Consider the following 8,225-nt stretch of genomic DNA (forward strand, 5'->3'; position numbering starts at 1 on the left):
TGAAAATGTGTTCTGTGTTTATGAGGGGGTACAGCATGCATCTGGGTCTGCAGCAAGGTTTTGTGGCATGGTAAGGATTGGAGTTAGGTAGTTTGTTGCTGGAGAGACATAATTTCAAGTTAGGCTGCTTGTAAACCAGGATAAGTTTGTTTTTCTAGGCTGCTGTGAGATTGTCATCATTTTCCGTGAGTGTTTATGTGGTCAGTAATGATGTATCCAAATTATTTGAGATTAAGTATTATAGGTGATAACCAGAGGGATTTAGTTGCACTTGTCATGGGGTTGGTATTGTAGCAGGTCAGAGCAGGACCTGAGTCTGGCTGTATTAATTTGAATGGCTGTAGGTGGAATTTGCATTGTAAATGTAGAAAATCCTGTCTCAGATCCTTAAAGTGTGTATCCCAGTCAGTGGGATCAAACCAGATATGGTTATAATGTCGAGCTTGCTGTAGATGGCAGGTGTAATGGTGTCCTTAGAAAAAAAGCTGTTGGTGTGTAGGTAGTTGTAGCAGTTGACTGGTTTCTGATGCAATGTGTTGATGATGTGACAATTGAAAATCCAGTGATATTCAAGAAATGAATTTGCTGGGTGGAGTACTCAAGAGTCAGTTTGAGTGTTTGGTAGAAGTTGATGCTTGGTGACAGTTTTGTGGAAGCTTTTAAAGTCCTGATGGAACATCTCTATATATTCCTGCCTTCCCATATGTCTACATGATGTCTACATTGATATACCTCAGGTTTCCATGGAACTGAGAGGGCAGTTGCAGAGGAAGCAGACTCTGAGATCTCTCAAAAAATATACTGGCATATTAAGGAGGCCATGACTGTGCCCACTGCAGTACAGTTCATTTGTAGGTATAGCGAGACTCCAAATATGAAAGATTTGCACGTAAGGACAAAGGGTAGGAGATCTGAAAGCCACTAGTACTTTCATTTACTTATAAATGAACAGCTTCATTTTGGTGAGTGACACAAAAACCACGTGTCATGGTTTGTATCATACTTGTTGTGACTCATATGAAGATACACTAGTAGCATAAAAATACACACAGTAGAAGACACACTGATTGGGCAGAATGCTTGATGAATATCCTTATATCCATCCCTATCCAGAAAACCTCCTTAATATGTGCTTAAAATCTAGTGAGGCCAATGAAACTTAAGTGCATAATAAAGCACATGTGTAACCATGATATGATATGATATGATATATGATTAATGGCTAGAAAATTATATTTAAAGGTTTGCTTCTGGGCATTGGCTTGTAGTTAAAGTAGATATGCATTAGAATAATGGTCCAAGGCAATGACAAGGGTTAATTGGTTTCTAAAAGACTGTGACAAAGTTTCCTTCAAGGCCTACTGTGTCTGAAGCTAGAAGACAAACAGGCTGGGAAATTAAAGATATGTTCCACAGTGTTCCTTAAAAAAGTGAACAGAGTACCCCGAGAGATAAGGGAACTTGCCATGTTCACTAGATCACAGCTGCAGAGTCCTTGGGCTTTCCAGTTTTGGTGGACAGACCAAATTAAGACACTGGTAAATGACCAGATTAAGATGTGTGTATGTGATGAGTTATAGTCCCTGATGGAGGAACCATGGATAGAGTCCACACCACCAGCCTGGCTCACCCACCCCACTGTGTGGGGCAGGGGTCTTGGCCCTCACTCTGTAGGTTGCTGACATCTGACATTCAGGAAAGAGCCACAGGGTAAAGCTTGCATCCTGGCCGATATACCTTCCTTCTGTGAACTCTAGGACTGGTTGATATAGAATTGGGGTGGTTATTTTATTTATTTATTTTTTTTGCTTTGCCCACATTATTCTTATCTGCTTTGCCCACATTATTCTTATCTGCTATCATTATGTATCAAAAAAAATTGCCTATTATTGAATGGAGAAATCATGGTTGGTCTGAGGGTTTGGGACTGCCCAGAACAAGGTAGCCGGGTCATAAATCCGGTGCCAACAATGATATGATGGTTTAATCATGTGCTGTGGTACTGGAGATCTGTTCCACTGTGGATTTGCATGCTTTCATTGGTGAACATGGTAAAAAGGTTAAGGGCTGGTGGGTTACTGTAGCCCATTTTGGATCCCAAGAGACAGTTGTGTGGGGAATTAGATAGTTTTGTGACAGTTGGAGTTGAGAAAGAAAGCTTCTCCCTCTTTCCTTTTTAATGGTTTTGATATTCAAACTAATTCTTTCCTCTGCACGTTTGCTATCTGCTAGCCACATTTGGTAATATCTCTCTCTTATTTCACAACCCTGCAGTTTTTTTTTTAGCATTGGCTAAAAACCTTGGAGTGAGATATGGTAATATTAGCTCAGATTAATGAATTAATATTAAAATGAGTTAATAAAATGACTGACAGTGAAGAATTGAAGCCATTCTCGGGAAGCTCAAGAAGGCTAAATTTAGTTTTATGAATATGAATAAGAGATGTACATTTAACAATAATAACTACAGGACCAATGAAACAATATCTTTTAACTATTTTTTGCCTTGCTTGTTGTGTTTTTTTAAAAGTTTAATATATAATCTAACAACTTAATGCACATTCCAGTAAAGCTATATTTGTTTTTGCCTTGATCTTAAAAGGAATAATATAGTGCTAGGCCCCAAGCATATTAGTCAAACTTGTAGTTTCTCCTTCACTAGAGAAAAATGTGTGGTTTTATATGGTGATGCACCACCTCATCTGCACCCTGTTTTTCAAAATCCCGGGTCTGCCCATGGAAGTTGTGTGTGCATACAGTATGAGCATACTTCACAAAAGCACTCCTGGGTGCAGCAGAGTGGTTGTACACATGTTCCTAGAGAGACCTCAGAGTCTCAATCTATAATGGTTAAATTGCTCATGCTTAAACAAGTTTTAGTCACCTCTAATATATTCTCTTTCAACTGAAGCTTCTGAAAGAATAGGAAATTAGTGAACATTGTAAAAATACTTGAATCTGCTTATTAGGCCAACTATGCCCCATTGAAGAACAACCTAAAGGTCATATATTTCTGGTGTTCTACATTTTCACAATGAATGAGGAAATCAAATATAGTTTAGATAATACAAACAAATTGTGGATCTATTTTAGCATCCAAATTGACTAATTCAAGTGATTGTTCAGCATAAAAATGTGAATTACCACAAATTCTATCAATAATACATTACAAATTAAAGAGTCCACTGAGGCAAATGTTAATTGAAAGAAAAAGGAACACATTAGTTATTGAAGAGTGAATAAACTTGTGGTCTGATTTTTAACTGAGTAAATAGTTTTGACAGTCCAATTAATTCTACCATACAGGATGTCTGCTGTTTAATATAAATATATCCTTATTGTATTTAGTGACAAAACAAGTGTGTGTTAATGTAGAGGGTTGTCCTTTCTTTACTTCATGAGTCTAATATTTCAAAGTAGCCTCAAAAGTTGAAGTTTTAAATATACAAGTCATGAGTATGAAGCTTTGCAAATGTACATTCAGGACATCTAAAATTCTGAAAAAGACTTTTGGATAGACAATGGCAGTGTCTACATGAGACACTAACTATGCACTAGCTTATTAATACAGTGCAGTAGTATGTCACAGCACAAACAGTGCTAATACACTACTGCACAGTAGTATCAATAAAAAGAAGTGCACTGGTGCTACTGTGTAGTAACGCTGGTTACTAAACTTAATGCATAGTAACTACAGCATGTTAATGAATGAGTAGATGCACCCAGTTACAAATATTTGCCACAGCATCAGGTAGTGTTGTCACAGCAACTGGAGAAGCCTTGCTAGTATCATGGAATCAGGCTCAATCCTGCTCTTTCTTCTTACAAGCATATTCTAGTCTTATAAGCATAGGCAGAGGGAGAAAATATGATTGGGGGAGCTGAGTGCACATGCATATGTGCACGTCGTCGTCCCCCCCCCCCCGAGCTCATAAGTCTGTGGGGAAAAAGGGGTAGAGGGAGGGGAAAGGACTGTGGGAGGGGACAGATCAAGGCCCCAGCAGGAGGGAGGGAGGGGGGCACAGGCAGGGGCTGGGGTTAGTGGGGCTCTGGCCAGGCTGGGTGGTGGGACAAGCAGAAGCCTGTGGGGAACGTGCCCTCCTGATCTGTGTATGGGGTGTAAGCATCTGCTGCTGCATGCTGCACTTTGAGCCCCACTGCCCTGCTGTCCCGAGAGCTGCATGACACCAGGTGCATCCCATCGCCGGGCAGGCTGATGGCACAGGGCAGCTGTAACAGGCAGCAAAGTGCAGTGTGCAGTGGTACCCACCTCCACCCTGTGCACAGATTGTGGGGCATGTGCCCCCGGGCCTCTGCTTGTTCCATCACCTGGCCTAGCCTGGCAGGGGTCCAACTCACCCCATCTCCTGCACCTGCCTGTGCCCCACTCCCTCTCTCACCACCGCCTCCCACCAGCAGTGAGGAAGTGAGTGGGGCTGGGGCAGGTTTAGCCCTGCACAGCCACAGCAAGGCATGGAACAAAGCCACAAGTGGCTTGTCTGAGGGGTGCCTGGCATGGGGAAGGGGTGGTGGCTCCCACCATTGCACGCACCCCAGGAGGGCTTGAGGGACGTGTGACCCGAATCTGTGCATGGGGTGAGGGTGGGCTGCTGCTGTGGGATGGGGCTGGGGAGGCACTGGGCTCTTCCCAGCAATGGGGGTTGGGCCACACTGTGCTCAGGGGGGGCAGTGGGAGCACTGGGAGGAGAGGCTTGTGGGGGCTTCAGCAAATTTTGGGGTGGCTGCAACCCTCATGATAGGCACCCTTTCAGCGCTACTGCTGCCCACTCTGAGCATAGCCTGGCCCAGCCCTCTGCCAGGAAGAACCTGGTGTCACCTCAGCCCCAGCCTGCAGCAGCAGCCTGCCCCACCCCACCCCTTGCAGATCCAGGGGCACACGTCCCCATGCCTCCTGGGGTTTGCATAACAGCAGGAGCCGGACCCCCAGACAAGTTGCTTGAGGCTCCATTCCCCGCTCCACCCTGGCTGTGCTATGCCTGCCTCATCCCCATTGCCTGCCCCATCCCCATCCCCATCCCTCACTGCTGTGTGCATGCCCCTCCCCACCCCTGCTGCCACTGGAAGCCCCCTGCCAGGTTGCCTTGTGGCCCTACCGCAGCCCTGTGTTTAGCGGGGGTGGGGGGTCGAGCTCATTAGCCCCATTAGCCTCCCTTTCTGCCACCTATGCTTATAAGACTTAAAATGTCTAAGACTTGATAGAACTTTACAGAGAATTGTGAGTTTCATTGTGGTTTCTGCTTTGGATTGTACCTTTATATCCCCCATTCCATAACCTATTTCACACAATGGATGACCTGTGGGGCCTTTTATGTGGTATAACCAGAGGTGTAATTAGCAGGTTAGGAAAAAAGGAAAGGAATAGAAGTGACATGGGACTGAAACAAAGGCCTCTAAAGAATACAACTGTAATATAAAAAACAAAACAATTTTAAGCTGGTATAAATAACGTAGTTCTTTTTTTTTCCAACCAAAATAGCTCTATTCACCCATATAGCACTTGGCACAGTCTAACCAGCCAGAAAGCAATAACAGACACAGAACATCAGAGATACAATATGCACTTTGAGAATTACAGGGCTGCTATAAACTCACTAAGGGATTATTTTGCAAGGACATGTGGCCCTGCAATACTGTTTATTCATACACCATGCTCACTGGAAGAACTTTATGAGGTGCAAGTTTTGTTTTTCTGAAGATGCCAGGAATTCAATTCTATGTTTGACTTTGCTTTAAGAAAACAAACGCAAGCCCCTTAAGAAGTGAACGATACAGCAGTGGAGGTAATTATATTTCTGTATGTCAGTAGGAATGCGAGAGTGGTTTGATGGAAAAGCGCAGGACAGATAAAGCATACTGTTGTGAATATAGGGCCCCCTATGCCTGCTGCACACACTTTGTCTCTCAAGCATTTGCACCATTTTGGAAATACCATGCTGTACTGGGCAAGAAAAATGGAGTCTTTTCACTCCTATTTTGTTTTTATATCTTTCCTTACTACTTTTTAACTCCATCTTTTTTCCTTCTCCCATTCTTGTGTCCTCTCTTTTTCTCATTCCTCCCCCCTTAGCTTGTCCCTTTTCCAGCACTTCACTAGTCATCTTCCTTTCCCTTTCTCACTTCATTATATATCTCTCACGCATTTTATATCCATGTATCTTTTTGTTAATCTCTTTCCCATTTACCCTTCTCATCCTGTTTCCTTTTCATAGTGCTTACCCAGATCTGCCTGTTTCTTTTTCCACTTTCCCTCCAGTTTTTCCTTTCACCTTCCCTTTTTTATTTGTGTCTCTCCATTTGCTCCCATTTTCTTTTGTTTTCCTGTTTGCCTGTCCAGTATCTTCCTATTGTTTCTTTATTTCCTGTCCTATTTTTCATCTATCCTCTCTCTCTCTTTCCCTAGCTTTCCTTTATTTTTTTTCTTTCCATGGTCTGTGCACTTCTTTACTATACTTGCTCTGTGATCCTGTCTACCATTCTCCACACTGCTCAGCTCTCCTTCCCCTTCAGATCTTTTAATTCTGCAGTAGAAAATGTCATTGAAATACGGGGCAGTTTTTATCAGCATACTGATGTTGCAGACCTGATGTAGCCATTTGAATAATCATTTCTATTTCAGTGTGTGCAGATTTTTGACTGCTAATTCCTTTGAAGTGTGAAAACCATTGTTCTGGTAAAATACCTAGAACAATGCAGCAGGGAAAAATCTAACTCTAATGGAATTTTAACATGCTGAATCAAAATTATAATGTTGGGACGATATGTAAATAATGGGTTATTTATACCATCTGTCACTCTACCTTATCTAGGAAATAATACTGTGGTTCTTACATACAACTGTACCTGGCATCTATTTTGATTGGTGATCACTGTAAAACATCGTCAGTGTCTAGAACTGTACATTCTCATGTCATTTCACATTTTAATGGAGTGTAAAGTGTTGAGAACAAAGGCTCACACCTGATGCAAATCTTCAACTTGATTAGCATCAATTCTTAAAGCATGTTGCTCAAGAGAGGAAGTTCACAGCTTTGTTTCAGAGAGTCCATAATCACATTCACAAGGAATCTGTAATTGAAGATGAAAAGAAAAAAAATCTTTAATGTTTCAGAACTGATTATGCCAGCATCTAATTGGTTACAGGCATTCTTTGTGTGCAGTAAAACTGAACAGCTATAGAATTTTAAGCAAGGATATAGCAGGTTTGCTAAATACTCGCTATAAAGAAAGGTTTTTCGTTTATTTCCCACTGAAAGAGTCTCTAAACCATCTGATTCATTCTTAAAAGTGTTTTCCCCTTTTCCCTTTAATAGTTAAAAGTTTTCAGAAAGTAAAACTTACTATGATTTTTAAACATGTGCTTCTATCATTTTATTACCTGCTCTTTGACTCTTGTTTCCTAGGTCATTAATTGGAAGCTGTGTTTTCAAGTCCTTTTTGTCTATATTAAGTGGAAGAGAACTTGTTTCTTCCAGACACACCAGGGGAAATTATAATCTGAGTTTTCAGTGTTCACTGATATGGTTTTTCATGGGGTTATGCTTTCAAATCTGCCTGTGCCAAGAGCAAAGTTCACATTTGTTCCAGATTTCCATGTATGCCAGATTTCCATGTATGCTATGGAGGCCACACTAGATCAGTTAATTGTCAGAACAATCCATAGTGATGATATGGGATTGTAGGAGCTCCACATTCATCTTGTGATATGAAGTACAGAGATTTTCTGGATAAAAAGAATGGGACCTTTAGCAAGTTAGAGCTTGATCATCCCAAGGCACCCTCTCACAGATCCTGTTTTCCATCTTCCCCCAGATATACTGCAACTAAAGTATTAGCATCTACAGAAAATCTTTAAGGATGATGGCATTCAAGAAGGACAGCAATTTCAAGCCATTCATATCACATCTTAAAATAATAAAGATATATTTGAAGATGGATTTTACAGGCTGGCAGATCAAATTTTTAATATCACCTCCCTGTTGAACTTATAGGAACTTATTGCTGAGTGATTCATTCCTGCGTCTGACAAAAGTCCTAACATGGGAGCAGAGCCAGTCCAGTCCCAGGAGAGTATAAAAGGAGACTCCCTGACTGACCATGGACAGAAAACAAGGTGCTTTGCAAGCAGTTTCCTGAGAGTCAGAGGATTAAAAGGAAGAGGAACCAGTCACGAGGTACTAGACACCAGGATCAGGTGATCCTGCTTC

At 41.8% G+C, this 8,225-nt stretch overlaps 1 protein-coding gene across 1 annotated transcript in view; it reads left to right on the forward strand.

The window, feature by feature from the left end:
- The window catches only part of LOC149870454 (uncharacterized), a 46,681-nt gene extending 38,753 nt beyond the window's left edge, over positions 1-7,928 (forward strand). The window contains exon 5 of the mRNA XM_090034717.1: positions 7,831-7,928. The gene's annotated coding sequence lies outside the window, so the exon portion shown is untranslated. The remainder of the gene's footprint in view (positions 1-7,830) is intronic.
- The last annotated feature ends 297 nt before the right edge of the window (positions 7,929-8,225 follow it).

This window comes from Crocodylus siamensis, chromosome 2, assembly GCF_052110815.1.
Source record: "Crocodylus siamensis isolate JL-2025a chromosome 2, ASM5211081v1, whole genome shotgun sequence".
NCBI lineage: Eukaryota > Metazoa > Chordata > Crocodylia > Crocodylidae > Crocodylus > Crocodylus siamensis.